This window comes from Pseudophryne corroboree, chromosome 4 (assembly GCF_028390025.1).
Source record: "Pseudophryne corroboree isolate aPseCor3 chromosome 4, aPseCor3.hap2, whole genome shotgun sequence".
NCBI lineage: Eukaryota > Metazoa > Chordata > Amphibia > Anura > Myobatrachidae > Pseudophryne > Pseudophryne corroboree.
In genome coordinates, this window is record NC_086447.1 from 208,544,069 (window position 1) to 208,565,248 (window position 21,180).

The 21,180-nt window shown below is 46.2% G+C and overlaps 1 protein-coding gene, 1 non-coding gene and 2 pseudogenes across 11 annotated transcripts in view; all 4 read left to right on the forward strand.

The window, feature by feature from the left end:
* The window catches only part of SAP130 (Sin3A associated protein 130), a 206,214-nt gene that overhangs the window by 150,186 nt on the left and 34,848 nt on the right, over window positions 1-21,180 (forward strand). The window lies entirely within an intron of this gene.
* LOC134913501 (U5 spliceosomal RNA) lies at window positions 5,761-5,868 on the forward strand (annotated as a pseudogene).
* LOC134913556 (U5 spliceosomal RNA) lies at window positions 17,394-17,501 on the forward strand (annotated as a pseudogene).
* Window positions 19,136-19,250, forward strand: LOC134913456 (U5 spliceosomal RNA). Its single transcript, XR_010177214.1, has one exon. It is a non-coding gene; the product is annotated as a U5 spliceosomal RNA (small nuclear RNA).

Consider the following 21,180-nt stretch of genomic DNA (forward strand, 5'->3'; position numbering starts at 1 on the left):
CAGCAAGCAGGCAGAGCATCCGGAGACCATAAGGCATATATAAGAAAAATCATAGACACATTGCAGTTCAAGAAAAAAAATAACAGTGACACATGGAGCAATACATATACAAGAAAAACAAACAAACCCAAAACTGCCCAAACCCCCCCTCCCTGCATATCCATCCCAAACTAGACACGCCTGGATCCCAAAAAACCCAACTAAACTAAAGCTGAAAACCTATAACAACCCCAGGGAGTAGAGACAAGTATTGCCTCTACAAAAAGGCTATATCCTAGCATTCAGCTCCTAAAATTAAAGATCGTCCCCGCTACATGGATAGCAGGAGTACAAAACCCAGCAAACAATGCGACCCCTGAGAGAGAAACAGTCCTCAGATAGGGGCCCGAGGTCTACGCTCCAGCCAGGCCTCCGCCTCTTGAGGGGTATTGAAGAAGTGTGTGGAGCCATCATACACCACCCTTAAACGTGCCGGAAACATGGCATATTGGATTTGATGGTCACGAAGCTTCCTTTTGACCTGAAGGCACTGCGCACACGACTTCTGGACATCTACGGCAAAGTCCGGATAAACAGAAATATCATGGTTGTCAAATTTCAAAGGACACTGTGTGCGGACCAGCCGCAGGACCGCATCCCGGTCCCTGTAGTGTAGGAAACTGGCTATGAAAGTGCGTGCAGGTGCGCCCGGGGGAGGAGCCCTGGCAGGCAATCGGTGCGCCCTCTCCACAGAAAACTGAGGACCAAAGTCATCGCGTTGAAATAATCGGAGAAGCCATGTTTCCAGGAACGATTCTGGGGAGGAGCCCTCCGCTCTCTCCAGGAGGCCCACAAAGCGGACGTTATTACGACGTAGTCTTCCTTCAATATCAGAAAGCTTCGCCTTAACTGCCGACATTTGAGTTGAGATTGGAAACTGTATCTTTAAGAGGATTGGTGACGTCTTCTAGGTCGGAGATACGGTGCTCCGCCTCCCCCACCCGTTCACGAATCTTTTGCATGTCATGTCTGATTAAAGTGATATCCACCTGTACTTGGCCGATTTTATCCATGACTCTGTGTTCGGACGTGGATATGGCCAAAAGAATTTGCTGCGTCGACTGGGACGTGTCATCCTCTTGAGGAGGTGTCCCCGAGGGGGGATGGGGGAGCAGCATCCCGGGTGGGTTGGGAGGAGGATTGAGAGCCTCTAGCATATTTTTCAAGCTTAGCAGCAGCGGTAGCAGCAGCAGCACTGCCCCCACGCACCATGACGGGACACGGGTGGAACACGGGGATGGAGGTAGAAGTAGCAATAACAGTAGAGGCCAAGTGCGAGAACAATGCTACTGAAGTAATGCAAAGAGAGGACTCCCGCAGCAATGATATAGAACAAACAATACGTGCTCACCACAGGCTGTAAAATCTTCAGGCTTCCAGAGTCTCACGTAGGTGAATGAACACAAGCAGGGAAAAGGAAATCTTTAGTGGCAGCAGTCAGGCTGTATAATCGGCAGCAGGCTTTCAAGGGGACCCTCATGGAGAGTAGTGTAGATAGGGAAGCGCCAACCAGCAGTGTAGGTAGAGTAGGATAACTGCAGATATCCAGGCAGAGTAGTGCAGACAGGGAGGCTCCGACCAGCAGTACAGGGAGGCAGGGGACGTGAGGAGGGACGGTCCGTGCAGATAGATGCACCCCCGCACTGTCAGCAACAATCACCGGTACACAAGAACATTCAGCCCGCCAGTCGCTAGGTGGAGGGAGACGGGCACACGCCGACCTCCGGATCAGCAGAAACAGCAGAGGGCATGGGTGAAGGGAGCTCCGGCCCAGCACGTCCCCGGCCTCCGCTGTTAGTTCTCAATATGGCGCCGCACTTCCGGCCAGACGGAAGGAGTGAGGCAGAGCGGTGTAGGCCGCGATCTGTCCAGCGGCCGCCCAGGGCAGAAACACAGTCCCGCAGACCTTTCAAAATGAGCAGGGCTAAGAGTCACAAAGGGTGAGCTAGGTCAGGAGCGATCACCAGCGGGGGAATCAGGATAAAGAAAGCAGGATAGACGGAGCTCTAACTCCTAGCTCCTTACTCCATGCTCGGCCAAGCCACGCCCCCAACCTGTGCTTGTTTTTAGTTACTTTCTTAATTATATAGCCTGTAGTGCAGTGACAGTCACTTAATTTATTTTTGGGGAATCACTGTTATTCATTTACTCACCCTGTTATTTCTACAGGGGAGTTCATATGTTTACAAGGCATTTTTCTTTATCATCCACTAGGGGTCACTGGAGTACTCTTGGGATATGGACGGGCGTAGCCGAACAAAGGCACTGAATATTTAAATTTAGGACTCTTCCCCCCCTCCATATCCCCAAGTACCTCAGTGTACTTTGCCAGTGTTTTTTCGGTGCTCACAGATGAACATCGGCTTGTGGCAATGGCCACTTTTCAGAAGATTTTTATTTTTATTTTTAATTTTTACACTTCCCGTCCCAGTTTCTGGAAAAACTTGGGTCCGGGATGGTGCCGCTGCAAGGCAGCGTATGGCGTGTCGGTCCTCACAAAGAGCACCCTCACAGCCACAGGCGCTACAAGGCAGCGCATGGCGTGTCGGTCCTCACAAAGAGCACCCTCACAGCCACAGGCAGCCACTGTCTCCTGCAAACTGAACGGAGCTTACAGGAAGAAGCTCAGTCACAGCCAGGATGAGACAAAGAGCTGGAAGAAACTACATCTGCAAGGAGCTTACACCAGAAGCCCCGTCACAGATGAGAAGCTGGAGGCTGTAACGGAGTTTACACAGATCACAGCCAGGATGAAAACGGCACAAGGTAGGGGTGTCAGGGCGGTCAGCTCACGCTGCCGCCCTGCTGTGTGTGAAAGTGTTAACTGTACCCGCCGCTAAGCACCGCTGAAGGGGTCCTGCTAAACTATGCACAAAGCGGCCGCACGTCACTCAGACGCCGGCCGCTCTCACTGTGCTGATGACCGGAGAGACTCCGTGTGCTGAATACGCGCAGAGCGGCCGCACGTCACTCAGACGCCGGCCGCTCTCACTGCGCTAATGCCCGGCACCACTACACGCCGCACAGAGACTGCCGAGACTTTAACACTGCCGAGACTTTCCTGTATGCTAAAGAGCGGCCGCACGTCACTCACGGCCGCCGGCCGCTCTTTCAATGACACACTGCACGCTGCTGGCCGGACACAGAAGACTGTGTACTACGCCGCCCGCTCGTCCGGACGGCTCCCCGGCGCTATATACAGCGCTCTTCTGCTATCGCTCTCCTGCTCTCCCTGCACCTCGAACCCCGTACGCTGCAGGTACCATGGGGAGACAGGGGGGGGGGAGGGGGAGTAATGCCCATAGCAGCAGCAAAGGCTGCATGGGTTTAAAATAAGCAGCGCAGCGTTTTAAACAGAATCAGAAGCTATATTATCAGTATAAAACTGTAGATATAAGATCAGTGGGAACTGTGATTATATGTTCAGCACATTTTATATATCTAATATATAATGAAGCTTGTTGCTGCCAGACTGTGTCTAATATCAGTATGAAACTGTGATTATATGTTAAGCAGTTTATATATATAATATATATATGAGGCTTTGGTTGGCAATAGGCTATCAGTGGCATAATCTATTGCAGGTTTAACCATGTTTTCTGTTAATTTCTATAAGACATTCACTGCAGGCAGTGTTCATATTAATGAAGGCTAACTAAATACATGTATTTTACTGTATCCTACACCTGTGTTATCACTGTATAATCTGTATAATAGGCTATTAAGTCTATATTAAAAATGCAGCAGGTAACCTGTACTGTGATTTTATGTGAAAACATGGCATGACGGCCATTTTAATCATTGCTGTTTTTCCAGTTATAATTCCAGAACATTCCGGCAATACACCTCTACTCCACAAGGAGGCGCAGGGGTGTTAGTGGGAATTTTTAGTTTAGGATAATTCTAGAACATTCCTGCCCTACATCTTTAAGCCACCAGAAGGCGCAGGGGTGTTAGTAGGAATTTGGTTCGGGTTTCATGCCCATGTGAAATGCTTTTCACATAAGGAACACTTTAGTTCCTAATAAATATGCTGTTCAGCAATAACATATATATATAGATATATATGCCATATAATAAATTTATTAAGTCGTGCAAGTGTCTGTCTGTTGCCTATTAAGATGTCTGTCTACATAGCGAATAAGGCTCTAGTGCAGACTAAAAATGTTAACATTGGCAATTCAAATTAAAACAGCGGTAATCGGAGTCTCGGAATAACTCCGCCAGCGCTAACAAAAGACAATCTTTCCAAAGGGACAATTTTCCTTTGGGTACCAGAGGGTTTATTTCACTGGTCTTATAATTTAATGCACGATTCTATGTCAAATCTCACACCGATAACTACGAGTGAGAAGGGTACATTAGTCCAGCACTCAGATAGTGCGGGGTTTTGGACAACCATACAGACGCGATCCGCCATTGGTATATGCGTTTCTGTCAAACATTATAAAAACCCCTAGATTCTATGTATGAAACCATGTCGATCACGGTTAAATAAGCTGCACAGTATATCTGTAAAGCTTCTGCTAACGCCGGTTATTTTCATTGTCGTTAGTTAAGCGCTAAAAGGCCAGAGCTTGTTTGCTCCTAAATATACTTGTAACGGCATTTTATCCCTTTTAGGATATTCTGACATTAGCGCATACAGTATACTTGTAACGGCGTTTTATTCCTGTATAAGAAACAGTCACGCCTTGTAACGACAAGACGTTACAGTCAACAAGCCAGTGGTTTGATGACCTCTTTTACAATTGTGGAAGTGCGTCTTTTCATGTTACCTTTGCGAGGTTTCATGACTTCAACTCATATATGTCTCAGCTATTTACAGCTTGGAGTACAAAACTGCTTCTGTCGAACGGTTTGGCAGGTTGTCATTTAGTCTTTGCTGGTTTATAAACCAGGCAATAGTACGCCAACAGAGTCAAAGTTACTTATTTCCCTCTGTTTGAGCAAAATCAAACAGCTCCGTTGCAATATCAATCAGCAAGTCATTTACTACAGTTAGAAAATGGCTTTTCTGCAGTGAGTTTTTTGCTTTTTCGAGCCACAAAATTGTATAATTGCATTTGATCTTCACAATGCGTATTTACCCAGTCCGGTTTCTTCATCACAGGTTATAGCGTTTGCAAATCGCCACAACCATTACCCATTTCCATTCTACCGTTGCTTATCGCTTCCGGTATTTACCAAAGTGATGTTGCAATGATAGCTCATCTCACATAAGAACTATGTATCAACAAAGTCCTCTATCTTGCGCTACTAAGATATACTGCGGTAGCAGATTAAGTTCGAAAACAATCACATCTAAGTCTGTCTAAACGATATCAATTCCGAAGTAAGATTATAAATACGGTAAATCAAATACTTTTACCTACTACACCAGCAACAACAAAAGTACACGCACACTAGCGGTATATTGCTGTATTCACTTATTAAGAATAAAGATGTGTTTTCAGTTAGTTCGCCACCCTTCACTCGCGTTTCCCACAAAGGGACAAGGGTGCGTATACTCTGGAATGCAAGGATGCGTATAATCTGGACAACAGTCACAGAGAGTCAGGATTTGTATTTAAATTCAACGCAAAGGTTCTAAAACACGACACATTGCTGTCGATAAATGTACTAGAACTCTGTGCATTTTACAATGCAATAGATAAATGTCCTAGAACTCTGTGCATTTTACAATGCATTAAATGATTCGCTTTCAGTCGAACCAGAGATAGACTCTGGTTTCTCTTCAGAACGAATAAATCTTTCGCTTTTTACTAAAGATTTCTGTGGAGAGAAACAACCGTGAGTTTCATGTAATTTTGTTTTTCAGGCCTGGCTCACGCTGCCCTTAAGCAGTCAAACAAAGCAACGGCAGTTGCATACTCAACAACCAGTGAGAACCAAGAAGCCGCATGACAATGCGGCAGGTAACTCAAATCTTCAATGGCTCAGAACGCCATTATGTGAAAATGTCAAGACATCAATCCGTGAGTGGACATCTGTTAGACACACGATCTCACCCGTCAGGGTTTGGATCTTGAAAACTGGACATTAAATCCACAGGTGTTTCGTATGTGAGTCCACACAAGGAGGTTACCCTCAAGTATATCAGTATGTGTACATCACATTCATGGGGTCATTCAGCATCGTGTGTCTAGCTACACCATTTTCCGCTTCTCTCTTCGTTGCCAAAACGGATCAGAAGACAGTTCGTCACAGTCATACTGGTGGGATCTCATGGGTTTCAGAGAAGTTGCTTCTCGAATTTTCAAGGAATACTTGCACACGATCTGGGCCCGCTCATAATACGTCCAACCTGTTACATCAGGAAACGTTCTTTTACCCATAGTTACCTATGTACCTATTATCTATGTACCGCAGCTGCGGTTGACAGGGTGAGGGTTCAGACCGCCCTCTTAAAAAAAATAGAGCGTTACTGTATCGGTTATACCAACCATGTTACGAAATAGTAAGCCGCTTAAGGCAGCTCATTATTAAAAAGATTTCGTGTGCTTACATAGGTTGTAAACCTCGGAAGTTTCCAACATCATCCTTCAAGTAACCGTATTCTGTTAAACGGAATGGGATGGAAAACTGCGGTCATCTGCACTAAGAGTGCAGGTATCTGTGTGGTAAACTTATTTTCAAAGCGTTTGCTCTATTTGCGTCTGTAAACATCTTTCTACAAGGTGTCACCAAAGTTCAGACTCTATTTATCCCACCTACAGCGCTAGGCGATTTGAGGTTGGGTTCAGATTTATGACAGTTTTCATATTTTGGAACCTTTTCAACAAAAGGGAATTAAGTTTTCATATTTTGGAACCCTTTCAAAAAATGGGGATTAAGTTTCTCACTTTGGAAAACATTTTTCTTCTAGCCTTGGCTTCGGCAATAGTGCTTCGACAAGGGGTTTGTTTTCAGATTTGGTTGCCTTGTATTACAAGCCACCGTATTTGAGTTTTCTCATGACAAAGCAGATCTTCGGACGAAATCCGCTTTCGTATTCTTCACATCAATATACCAATAGTGGTTCCTGTGTGGACACCACATTCTAAAATTCTGAATGTGGTACACGCGTTACGCGTTTATATATGTACCGAACGACTACAGTACGTGATATGAATACGTTGTTTGTTCTATATGATACTGCAAACTGGAGTTAGCCAGTTTCTCAGCAGACATTATCCAGTTGGATAATAATGACTACAAGTCAGGCTTACTTTAAGGCTAAGTTACAATCGCCTACGTCAGTAATAGTTCATCCCACAGGTTCTGTGGGAATGTCAGACCCAGCGGGTCGTGGAGCGTCTACGACGCGGCTACATAGCCTTCAGTGCACCACGTTTGTGCACTTTTACACGTTATGAATGGTGGCGCCGTCAGCATATAGCTTTGGCTGCCTACTGTTACAAGTATCAAACAGCTCTCCCGCCCACGAGGGAAGCTTTGGTACGTCCCAAGAGTACTCCAGTGACCCCTAGTGGATGATAAAGAAAATAGGATTTTGGTACTTACCAGGTAAATCCTTTTCTTTGAATCCATAGGGGGCACTGGACGCCCACCCAGAGCAGTTTTACCTGGGTTGTTTTAAGCTCAAGGGAGCTTACTGAACAAATTTTACTTGTGTGGTATTAAGCTCAAAGAAGCTTATGGTAACACATTTTCACCGATTGGCTCAAATTATAAAGTTCTATCGGTTAAGGTGTCAACTGTTTAGTTGACAATAAGGTGGTGTTAAGCTCAAAGGAGCTTATGGTAACACATTTTCACCGATTGGCTCAAATTATAAAGTTCTATCGGTTAAGGTGTCAACTGTTTAGTTGACAATAAGGTTACAGGTCAACTTTGTGGTTGTCTGTTATAGGGATTCTCCATTGTCAATCTCTCTATATCCTGTTCGCTCAGTAAAAAACACTGGCAAAGTACACTGAGGTACTTGGGGATATGGAGGGGGGGAGAGTCCTAAATTTAAATATTCAGTGCCTTTGTTCGGCTACGCCCGTCCATATCCCAAGAGTACTCCAGTGCCCCCTATGGATTCAAAGAAAAGGATTTACCTGGTAAGTACCAAAATCCTATTATTAGAGGGGATTTCTACTTAATTCTCTCTATTGCATTTTTCACTACTATTTGGGTTACTATTAGCTACTTGTAAGAATTATTTATGGCAATAAGCCGGACAAATTTACCAAAAGGAAAGCAGGCTCAGTGGTTTATTTGGCCTGTTTCACAGTGCGGCTCCACACTTGTAAGGGCTAACACGGATCCAGGTCCCCTCTGTACTGCATGCTCTGAAACACCTGTGGCGGAGCAGCAGGGTAGTTCTGTAGATCAGTTGATACCTCTGTGGGCCAGGAATGTGGCCGATGTTAGAGCTGACTTGACAGTCTTCTCAGGAACCTCCGTGGGCAAGAAAGATGAGCAGGTGTCTCTCTGACTCAGCTCAAGAATCCTCTACAAGCTCAGGATTAAAGCTATTGATATATGTCATACGTCGAACTCTTAATCTTCAAGATACGACTGTGGTGGAATCATCGACTGCCTTTATTTCTTTTTTTTCAAATGACAAAAAAAAAACAAAAACAAGTGACTGTGTTCCTTCCCTATACGCATTTTGCAGAGATTTAATAGAGGCCTGATTGAAGCCAGACTCTCGTTATTCAAATTCCTACAAAATAAATAAAAGTAAATAAATAAATTAATAAATTGAGATTTCTGTATCCCTGTGCAGAACAGGACACAAGATCATGGAAAACAGCTCCGACGGTAGATGCCCCTATTACAACATCTGGCGATGGCAATTGTTAATCCTTTGGTACAGTCAGGAGATCTTGAGGGATCCTACAGATAGGGAGACATGGGCAATTCTTAAATCCATATTCACCTTATTTGATATTTCTCTATGTCCAATTTTCGCCAGAGCTTGGGTCCTTACAGCCGTAGATGATTGGCTTGCACAGGGGTGTCTGAAATGCAATCTGACGACCCATCCCAAGCTATACAATTAGTTAAAAAATAAATAAATAAATTCTGAAGCACTCGCTTATATAGGTGAAGCCTTGTTGGACTCTGCCTTACTCCAGTCACAGGTATCTGCCTTGGCTGTAACAGCAGGAAGAACTCTCTGGCTTCAAGCTTGGAATGCTGACTCCGATTCAAAGCAGACTTTAACAGCTGTTCCCTTTTGAAGGAGGGTTCCTCTTAGGCTCGGAACTTACAAAAATCAATACACTGGGGGACAAGTGCCCTTTCTTCCGGTTGTTCTGCTCCTCAGAAACCGAATCCAACAAAGTTTCGGACCTTTCGTACTAAAGGTAGGTGAATTTTCCAGTTCGTTCGGGCCTCTTCACAATTTCCACGCGGAGGACCATTCTGAGGTAGAGGAACCCAGTCATCTCGTAGACCAGCCGTTACACCTACCAACAAGCCTGTTGCATGATTGTCCGGGTCCTCCGGAGGGATCTTTGGTGGTTGGGGCTCGGTTACTTCAGTTCAGGAAGGTATGGCCGTTGTTGAAACCAGATCAGTGGGTGACTGGTCGGATTCCGAAGATATATTTTGGGACCTCGAGGAACCAGTCCCATTTCTCTCCCATGCGATCCCTCCTAACACAACTTCCGCGCTTTTACACTATGGAGTAATTCTTCCGGTTCCCAAACAACAACAGAGTCAGGGCTTTTACTCAAGTCTTTTTCTTTTTAACAAACTGGACGGTTAGTTTCGGCCCATTTTAAATCTAAAATGCCTAAATCTGTATCTCTCTCTGTACAGAAATTCAAAATGGAATCCATTCGTTTAATCATCGCCTCCATGGAACCGGCTGAATTTTTGGCTTCCATAGACATAAAGGACGCATACCTACATGTTCCCATTTGGACAGGTCACCAGATCTTCTGAGATCTTCCGTTCGGTCTATCCACGGGCCCTTGGGTGTTTATGAAACTCATGGCCCACATAGCTGTGGTACTCCGGTCTCAGGGAGTCAACATTACTCCTTACTTAGACGACCTGTTGCTGAAGGCTCCATCACAGACGCTTCTTCACCAGCAATTGAAGCTCACAACAAACACCCTACAGTCATTCGAGTGGATAGTGAATTTCCCAAAAATCTTCGCTGCTTCCCTCTCAGAAGATGGTATTTCTAGGTGTCTTGTTTGACACGAACCAGAAAGTTCCTCAGGACAATGTTCAGGCTCTACAATCCACAATCAGATCCCTGTTACAATTGCCGATGGGTTCAAGTTCTCAGATGTATGCTGCTGTTGGGAAAGATGGTTGCAACCGAGGCAGTGCCATATGCCAGATTCCATGCTCCACCCCTTCAGGCTCAGATTCTCAACTGTTGGACTCGAATGGGACTACATCTGGCCTTGCAATTGTTCCGTTTGTCGGTTCAGACTCGTCAGTCTCTACATTGGTGGCTTTACAGCCACAATCTGACCAAGGGGGCGCCATTCACGATTTGGTCATGGATGACGGTCACCACAGATGCCAGCCTCACGGGTTGGGGGGCGGTGTTTCAATTTCAGCACTTCCAGGGCCTCTGGAACAGTCAGGTATTGGCGGGGCCAGTCAACATTTTGGAATTGAGAGCACTCCGGTATGGTCTGCTTCAGATACGAGTCAGCGTTTGGGGTCATCCAGTACGATTTCAATCAGACAACTCCAAGGCGATGGCTTACATAAACAGACAAGGCTGAAGTCGAAGCTGGAAAGCCATGACGGAAGTCTCCCATATTCTCCAGTGGGCAGAACATTGGGTTCTGACCATCTCCGCAGTTCGCATCCCGGGAGTGGAAAACTGGGAAGCAGATTTCTTACGCCGTCAGATGGTCCATATGGCGGAATAGTAGCTTCCTCAAGAGGCCTTTCTTACCTTGATGTCCCTGTGGGGTACTTCCGACATTGACCTCCAGACGTCTCGTCTCAATAGAAAACTACCTCGGTACGGCTCACAAAATCAGGATCCTAAGTCAGCACTGATCGATGCCTTGACATCTCCACGGTGTTTTCAACTGGGATGTGTTCCCGCAATTCCTCTACTCCCACGCCTACTTCAGCGCATCTGGATAGAATGTCTACCGGTCATTCTCGTGACTCCGGCCTGGCCTCGTCGCCAGGCCACTCTCTTCTGCACAGCAGGGTGACCAAGAAACCGTTCAGTCTACCTCCACGACCAGATTTTATTCTACAAGCACCTTGTCGCCACCACGATTTTAAATCGTCTGACTTTACTGTATGGTTCTTGAATCCAGTATTCTAAGAAATAAAGGCTCATCTCTACTGGTGGGGAGCACTATGCTCCAAGCTAGGAAACCAGTCACCTCTCGAATTTCTCACGGGATGTGGCATACCTATATTGCTTGGGGTGAAGACCGTGGGTTGTCACCGAACTTCTTTCGCTTACCTCGCCTGTTGTCTTTCCTTCAGGATGGTCTGACTAATGTTCTTCATCTTTCTTCCCTTTAAAGTGCAACATCTTTGGCTCTCTCATCTAGACGTTCCTTCACGAGGTGCTTAGGCTTCAACCTCCGTTTGTTCTTCCGGTTCCTCCCTGGATTTAAAATGAGTTCTTAAGGCTTTTCAGAAGTTTCCGTTTGAACCACTGAAATCTGTAGAATTGCGGTTCCTTACTCTTAAGGTGGTTTTTCTTTTAGCCATTACTTTGGACAGAAATGTTTCAGAGTTAGCGGCGCTTTCTTATAGGCTACCTTTTGTTTTTGTTTTTTCATGATGATCGAGTGGTCTTGCGTACGAAACCTTCCTTTTTGCCAAAGATTGTGTCGGTTTTCCACCTGAATCGGGACATTGTACTTCCGGCGTTTGTTCCGAATTCTTCCGGAGAGGATAGTCATTTGGCATTATTGGAGGTTGTTAAGGCCTTACACATTTATTGTCTCGTACGGAGTCTATTCGCCGTACAGATATTTTGTTGTTTTTGATTGATGCACCCAGACGTGGCTGACCGGCCTCTAAGAACACAGTGGCTTGTTCGATGACCTCTGCTATTCGACAGGCCTATGTACCTTATACTGTTCCCGTTCCTGAACCTCTGAGAGCTCATTCAACTAGGGATGTTGGAGCCTCCTGGACTGTTCGCAGAGGTGTATCTGTTGAGCAGCTGTGCAGAGTGACGACCTGGTCGTCCGTGCATACTTTCACAAAGTTTTACCATTTTTATACTTTTGGATTGGAGACTGCCACTATGGGCGTCAAATTTTACAGACCGCTATGCCGTCTGGTTCTCCCTCCTCTAATTAGCTTGCTTTGGGAAATCCCATCAGTAAGTGCGCAGCGTCCCCCAGATGGATGAAAGAGAAATAGGGATTTCTCTGACGTCCTAAGTGGATGCTGGGGACTCCGTCAGGACCATGGGGAATAGCGGCTCCGCAGGAGACAGGGCACAAAATTAAAAGTTTGACCACTAGGTGGTGTGTACTGGCTCCTCCCCCTATGACCCTCCTCCAAGCCTCAGTTAGGTTTTTGTGCCCGTCCGAGCAGGGTGCAATCTAGGTGGCTCTCATAAAGAGCTGCTTAGAAAAAGTTTGTTAGGTTTTTTATTTTCAGTGAGTCCTGCTGGCAACAGGCTCACTGCAACGAGGGACTTAGGGGAGAAGAAGTGAACTCACCTGCGTGCAGGATGGATTGGCTTCTTAGGCTACTGGACACTAGCTCCAGAGGGACGATCACAGGTACAGCCTGGATGGGTCACCGGAGCCGCGCCGCCGACCCCCTTGCAGATGCCGAAGAGAGAAGAGGTCCAGAAACCGGCGGCTGAAGACTTCTCAGTCTTCATGAGGTAGCGCACAGCACTGCAGCTGTGCGCCATTGCTCTCTGCACACTTCACACCAACGATCACTGAGGGTGCAGGGCGCTGGGGGGGGCGCCCTGGGCAGCAATGAAAGTACCTATTCTGGCTAAAAATACATCACATATAGCCTCTGGGGCTATATGGATGTATTTAACCCCTGCCAGGTTGTCAGAAAAACGGGAGAAGCCCGCCGAAAAGGGGGCGGGGCCTATTCTCCTCAGCACACAGCGCCATTTTCCTACACAGCTCCGCTGCTAGGAAGGCTCCCAGGCTCTCCCCTGCACTGCACTACAGAAACAGGGTAAAAACAGAGAGGGGGGGCACTTATTTGGCGATATTAATAATATTTAAGCTGCTATAAGGGGAACACACTTATTTAAGGTTGTCCCTATATATTTATAGCGCTTGGGTGTGTGCTGGCAAACTCTCCCTCTGTCTCCCCAAAGGGCTAGTGGGGTCCTGTCTTCTATCAGAGCATTCCCTGTGTGTCTGCTGTGTGTCGGTACGTGTGTGTCGACATGTATGAGGACGATGTTGGCGTGGAGGCGGAGCAATTGCCTGTAATGGTGATGTCACCCCCTAGGGAGTCGACACCGGAATGGATGGCTTTGTTTATGGAATTACGTGATAGTGTCAGCACGCTGCAAAAGTCGGTTGACGACATGAGACGGCCGGCAAACCAGTTAGTACCTGTCCAGGCGTCTCAAACACCGTCAGGGGCTGTAAAACGCCCTTTACCTCAGTCTGTCGACACGGACACCGAATCTAGTGTCGACGGTGAAGAAACAAACGTATTTTCCAGTAGGGCCACACGTTATATGATCACGGCAATGAAGGAGGCTTTGCATATCTCTGATACTGCAAGTACCACAAAAAGGGGTATTATGTGGGGTGTGAAAAAACTACCTGTAGTTTTTCCTGACTCAGAGGAATTGAATGAAGTGTGTGATGAAGCGTGGGTTACCCCCGATAGAAAACTGCTAATTTCAAAGAAGTTATTGGCGTTATACCCTTTCCCGCCAGAGGTTAGGGCGCGCTGGGAAACACCCCCTAGGGTAGATAAGGCGCTCACACGCTTATCAAAACAAGTGGCGTTACCGTCTCCAGAAACGGCCGCCCTCAAGGACCCAGCTGATAGGAGGCTGGAGAATACACTAAAAAGTATATACACACATACTGGTGTTATACTGCGACCAGCAATCGCCTCAGCCTGGATGTGCAGTGCTGGGGTGGCTTGGTCGGAATCACTGACTGAAAATATTGATACCCTGGATAGGGACAATATTTTATTGACTATAGAGCATTTAAAGGATGCATTTCTTTATATGCGTGATGCACAGAGGGATATTTGCACTCTGGCATCAAGAGTAAGTGCGATGTCCATATCTGCCAGAAGAAGTTTATGGACGCGACAGTGGTCAGGTGATGCGGATTCCAAACGGCATATGGAAGTATTGCCGTATAAAGGGGAGGAATTATTTGGGGTCGGTTTATCGGATTTGGTGGCCACGGCAACAGCCGGGAAATCCACCTTTTTACCTCGTCACCTCCCAGCAGAAAAAGACGCAGTCTTTTCAGCCGCAGTCCTTTCGTTCCTATAAGAACAAGCGGGCAAAAGGACATTCATATCTGCCCCGAGGCAAAGGAAAGGGTAAGAGACTGCAGCAAGCAGCTCCCTCCCAGGAGCAGAAGCCCTCCCCGGCTTCTGCAAAGGCCTCAGCATGACGCTGGGACCTTACAAGCGGACTCGGGGGCGGTGGGGGGTCGCCTCAAGAATTTCAGCGCACAGTGGGCTCACTCGCAGGTGGACCCCTGGATCCTGCAGGTAGTATCTCAGGGTTACAGGTTGGAATTCGAGACGTCTCCCCCCTCGCCGGTTCCTAAAGTCTGCTTTGCCAACGTCTCCCTCCGACAGGGCGACGGTATTGGAAGCCATTCACAAGCTGTATTCTCAGCAGGTGATAGTCAAGGTACCCCTTTTACAACAGGGAAAGGGGTATTACTCCACGCTATTTGTGGTACCGAAGCCGGACGGCTCGGTAAGACCTATTCTAAATCTGAAATCTCTGAACCTGTACATACAAAAATTCAAGATGGAGTCACTCAGAGCAGTGATAGCGAATCTGGAAGAAGGGGACTTTATGGTGTCCTTGGACATCAAGGATGCTTACCTCCATGTCCCAATTTGCCCTTCACACCAAGGGTACCTCAGGTTCGTGGTACAAAACTGTCATTATCAGTTTCAGACGCTGCCGTTTGGATTGTCCACGGCACCCCGGGTCTTTACCAAGGTAATGGCCGAAATGATGATCCTTCTTCGAAGAAAAGGCGTATTAATTATCCCTTACTTGGACGATCTCCTGATAAGGGCAAGGTCCAGAGAACAGCTGGAGGTCGGAGTAGCACTAACCCAAGTAGTGCTCCAACAGCACGGGTGGATTCTGAATTTTCCAAAATCCCAACTGATCCCGACGACACGTTTGCTGTTCCTAGGGATGATTCTGGACACTGTTCAGAAAAAGGTGTTTCTTCCGGAGGAGAAAGCCAGGGAGTTATCCGAACTCGTCAGGAACCTCCTAAAACCAGGAAAAGTGTCTGTGCATCAATGCACAAGAGTCCTGGAAAAATGGTGGCTTCTTACGAAGCGATTCCATTCGGCAGATTCCATGCACAAATTTTTCAGTGGGATCTGCTGGACAAGTGGTCCGGATCGCATCTGCAGATGCATCAGCGGATAAACCTGTCGCCAAGGACAAGGGTTTCTTTATCATCCACTAGGGGTCACTGGAGTACTCTTGGGATATGGACGGGCGTAGCCGAACAAGGGCACTGAATATTTAAATTTAGGACCCTCCCCCCCCTCCATATCCCCGAGTACCTCAGTGTACGACCTCAGTGTTTTTTCGGTGCTCACAGCACGAACAAGGCTTGTGGTATATCCACACTTGGATTTTTATTTTTAAATTTTTATTTTTACTTTTTATTTTTACACTTAGCACATCCCTTCCCAGTTTCTGGAAAAACATGGGTCCGGGATAGTGCCGCTGCACGGGCAGCGAATGGCGTGTCGGTCCTCACAAAGAGCACCCTCACAGCCACAGGCGCTACAAGGCAGCGCATGGCGTGTCGGTCCTCACAAAGAGCACCCTCACAGCCACAGGCAGACTGTCTCCTACTGCAACTGGACGGAGATTACAAGCCCCGTCACAGCCAGGAGGAGAGCTGAAAACTGGACGGTGCTTACAGTAAGAAGCCCCGTCACAGCCAGGATGGAAGCCCCGTCACAATCTGGACGGAGCTTACAGAAGTGCGACACTGCAAGGTATGGTGGGGGGGTCAGGGCGGTCAGCTCACGCTGCCGCCCTGCTGTGTGGGAAAAGCCTTTATTTTTACCGCCGCTTTGCCCGCCGCTTACAGAGGACCCCGCTGAACGAGAGAGCGGCCGCACGTCACTCACAGACGCCGGCCGCTCTCCCAGCCACTGTACCAGTACTCTGCCACTGTAACCGAGCGGCCGCACGTCACTCAGACGCCGGCCGCTCTCCCAGCACGGTAACCGAGCGGCCGCACGTCACTCAGACGCCGGCCGCTCTCCCAGCCACTGTACGCGAGCGCCGCCCAAGCAGCCACTCTGCGTACCCGGGTCTAAAGCTCCGAGCGGCCGTACGTCACTAAAGACGCCGGCCGCTCTTCCAGCGCTGCACCCGGCCACTGCTGTATGAGGCGCCGCCCGTTCCTAGGGCTCCCCGGCGCACTATACCAGCGCTCCCCGGGTTTCCCCAAGCTCCCTGCACTCGCTTCCGGCGCTGCACAGGGAGAAGCTACATCACAAGCAGCGCGGCTGCGGGGGGGTGACGGTGAGTAAAGCCCATAGCAGCAGCAAAGGCTGCATGGGTTAAGACACTGCTCAGTTCTAAATAAGAGACTGCTCAGTTTTTAAACAAGTTATTGACCCATAGCAGCAGCAAAGGCTGCTTGGGAATAAGATATGTTGGAAATAATACAATTCACTGCAGGCAGTGTTGAGTAAAGCCCATAGCAGCAGAAGGCTGCATGGGGTAAGAGACTGCTTAGTGTTTAAACAGTTAATGAAATAACTGGAAGGCTAACTAAAGCATAAGGCTGCATAATGTATTGTAAACTGCACGGATTTTACTGTATAATAGACCTGTAACTGTAGAATAGGCTATTAAGCCTATATTTAATGTATAATAGGCTATTAAGCCTATATATTAACGCTGCAGCAGGTAACCTGTCCTGTGATTTTCAGTGGAAGCATGGCATGACGGTCATTTTAATCATTGCTGTTCTTCCAGGTTATAATTCCAGAACATTCCGCCCATACACCTATACTCCACAAGGAGGCGCAGGGGTGTTAGTGGGAATTTTTTGGTTCAGTTTTCACATAAGTCAGCCATGTAATCTGTATTTCTAATTAATTCTAGAACATTCCTGCCCTACATCTCTCAGCCACCAGAGGCGCAGGGAAGTTAGTAGGAATTTGGTTGGGGTTTCATATGCCCATGTGAACTGCTTTTCACATAAAAGACAATATTTTGATTTCTCTTCATATCGAATAAATCTTTCGTTTTTTGCTAAAGATTTCCGTAGAGAGAAACAAGCTTGAGTTTCATATGAATATGCTGTTCAGCAATAACATATATATATATGACACATAATAACTTCATTAAGTCGTGCAAGTGTCTGTCTATTGCCTATTATTTTATGGTGTCTGTCTACATAGCGAGTAAGGCTATAGTGCAGACTAAAAATAATTTTAAAAATCCTATGTTAACATTGGCAATTCAAATTAAAAGAGCGGTAACATCGGAGTCTCGAAATGACTCCGCCAGCCCTAACAAAAGACAGTCTTCCAAAGGGCCAATTTCCCTTTGGGTACCAGAGTGTTTATTTCACTCGATTCTATGTCAAATTATAACTACGAGTGAGAAGGGTACATTAGACCAGCACTCAGATAGTGCGGGGGGGTTGTTAACAACCATACATAATCGTTTCCAAAAGGACGCGATCCGCCATTGCTAGATGATTTTCTTTCAAACATTATAAAAACCCAGGATACATTTGGGTCACTAGAATCTATGTATCAAACAATGACGATCACTGGTAAAAGAAGCTGCAGAGTATATCTGTAAAGCTTCTGCTAACGCCGGTTATTTTCATTGTCGCTAGTTAAGCGCGACAAGGCCAGAGCTTGTTTGCTCATAAATTTGATATACTTGTAACGGTATTTTATCCCTTTATGATATTCAGCCATTACCGCATACAGTATATTTGTAACGGCGTTTTATCCCTTTATAAGGAACAGTCACGCCTTGTAACGACAGGACGTTACAGTCAGCAAGCCAGTGGTTTGATGACTTCTTTTACAATTGTGGAAGCGCGTATTTACATGTTACATTTGCGAGGTTTCAGGACTTCAACTCATACAGATCTCAGCTATTTACAGCTTAAAGGACAAAACTGCCTCTGTCGAACGGTTGGCAGGTTGTCATTTAGTCTTTGCAGGTTTATAAACCAGGCAGTAGTACGCCAACAGAGTCAGAGTTACTTATTCCCCTCTGTTTGAGCAAAACCAAACAGCTCCGTTGCAATATCAATCAGCAAGTCATTTACTACAGTTAGAAAATGGATTTTCTGCGGTTAGTATTTGCTTATTGGAGCCACACAATTGCATAATTGCATTTGAATGCGTATTTACCCAGTCCGGTTTGTTCTTCACAGGTTCTAGCGGTTGCAAATCGCCACAACCATTAACCATTTCATGTCTACCGTTGCTTATCGCTTTGGGTATTTACCAAAGTGAGGTTGGGATGATAGCTCATCTCACATAAGAACTCTGTCTCAACAAAGTTCCTTTAACTTGCGCTACTAAGGTATACTGCGGTAGCAGATCAAGTTCGAAAACAATCACATCTAATTCCGTCTAAACGATGTCAATGCCTAGGTAAGATGATAAATACGGTAAATCAAAGACTTTTACCTACTACACCAGCAATAACAAATGTACGTCTAGTAATTAGTGCAAAACACGCACACTAGCGGTACATTGGTGTATTCACCTATTAAGAATAAAGTTGTGTTTTCAATTTAGTTCGCCACCCTTCACTCGCGTTTCCCACAGAGGGAAAAGGGTGCATATACTCTGGACGACAGTCGCAGAGGGTCAGGATTTGTAGTTAAAATCAGCAACAAAGATTGCTGTCGATAAAGGTCCTAGAACTCTGTGCATTTTACAATGCAATACATGATTCGCTTTCAGTCTGACCAGGTATATACTCTGGTTTCTCTTCAGAACGAATAAATCTTTCGCCTTTTACTAAAGATTTCTGTGGAGAGGAACAACCATGAGTTTCAGGTAAATGTTTGATGCCTGTCTCACGCTGGCCTTAAGCAGTCAAACAAGGCAACGGCAGTTGCATACACAACAACCAGTGAGAACCAAGAAGCCGCATGGTAATGCGGCATGTGACTCAAATCCTCAATGGCTTAGAACACCATTAGGTGAAAATGTCAAGAGATCATTACGTGAGTGGACATCTGTTAGACAGAGGATCTCACCCGTCAGGATTTGGATCCTGAAAACTGGACATTAAATCCACAGGTGTTTCATATGTGAGTCCACAGAAGGGGGTTACCCTCAAGTATACATGATGGCATCTCGCCACAATTACAAAAGCTCAGTATGTGTACAAAACAGATCACAAGGGCAGTGGCGGTGGAGTCTCTCACATTCATGTGGTCATTCAGCATCGTGTATCTGGCTCCACCAGTTTCCGCTGCTCTCTCCGTTGTCAAAACGGCTCATAAGACGGTTTGTCACAGTCATACTGGTGGTAGCTCATGGGTTTCGGAGAAGTTTGCTTCTCGAATTTTCAAGGAATACTTGCACACGATCTTGGCCCGCTCATAATACGTCCAACCTGTTACATCAGGGAACGTTAGTTTACCCATAGTTACCTATGTACCTATTATCTATGTACCGCAGCTGCGGTTGACGGGGTGAGGGTGCAGACCGCCCTCTTAAGAAATTGAGCATTACAGTATCGGTTATACTAACCATGTTACGAAATAGTAAGCCGTTTAAGGCAGCTCATTTTTACAAAATTTCGTGGGCTTACATAGGTTGTAAACCTCGGAAGTTTCCAACATCATCCTTCAAGTAACCCGTATTCTGTTAAACGGGGTGGAATGGAAAACTGCGTTGATCTGCACGAAGAGTGCAGGTATCTGTGTGGTAAACTTATTTTCAAAGACGTTTGCCTCTATTGGCGTCTGTACACATCTTTCTACAAGGTGTCATCAAAGTTCACACTCTATTTATCCCACCTACAGCGCCAGGCGACTTGAAGTTGGGTTCAGATTTCTTACAGTTTTCATATTTTGAACCCTTTCAACAAATGGGAATTAAGTTTCTCACTTTGGAAAACAATTTTCTTATAGCCTTGGCTTCGGCAAGGGTTTTGTTTTCATATTTGGGTGCCTTGTATTCCAAGCCACCGTATTTGAGTTTTCTCATGACAAAGCAGATCTTCGGACGAATCACGCTTTCGTATTCTTCACATCAATATACCAATAGGGGTTCCTGTGTGGACAGCACATTCTAGAATTCTGAATGTGGTACACGCATTACGCGTTTATATATGTCCCGAACGTCAACAGTACGTGATATGAATACGTTGTTTGTTCTCTATGATACTGCCAACTGGGGTTAGCCAGTTTCTTAGCAGACATTATCCAGTTGGGTAATAATAATGACTACAAGTCAGGTTTACTTTAAGGCTAAGTTACAATCGCCTACGTCAGTAATAGCTCATCCCACAGGTTCTGTGGGAATGTCAGACCCAGTGGGTCGTGGAGTGTCTAAAACGCGGCTATATAGCCTTCATGTGCACCATGTTTGTGCACGTTTACACGTTATAAATGGTGGCGCCATCAGCATCTAGCTTTGGGCTGCCTACTGTTACAAGTATCAAACAGCTCTCCCGCCCACGAGGGAAGCTTTGGTACGTCCCAAGAGTACTCCAGTGACCCCTAGTGGATGATAAAGAAAATAGGATTTTGGTACTTACCAGGTAAATCCTTTTCTTTGAATCCATAGGGGGCACTGGACGCCCACCCAGAGCAGTTTTACCGGGGTTGTTTTAAGCTCAAGGGAGCTTAGGGTAACAAGTTTTACTTCATTGATATTAAGCTCAGAGGAGCTTATGGTAACACATTTTCACCGATTGGTTCAAATTATAAAGTTCTATCGGTTATGGTGTCAACTGTTTAGTTGACAGTAAGGTTATGGGTCAACATTGTGTTGTCCGTTATGTTA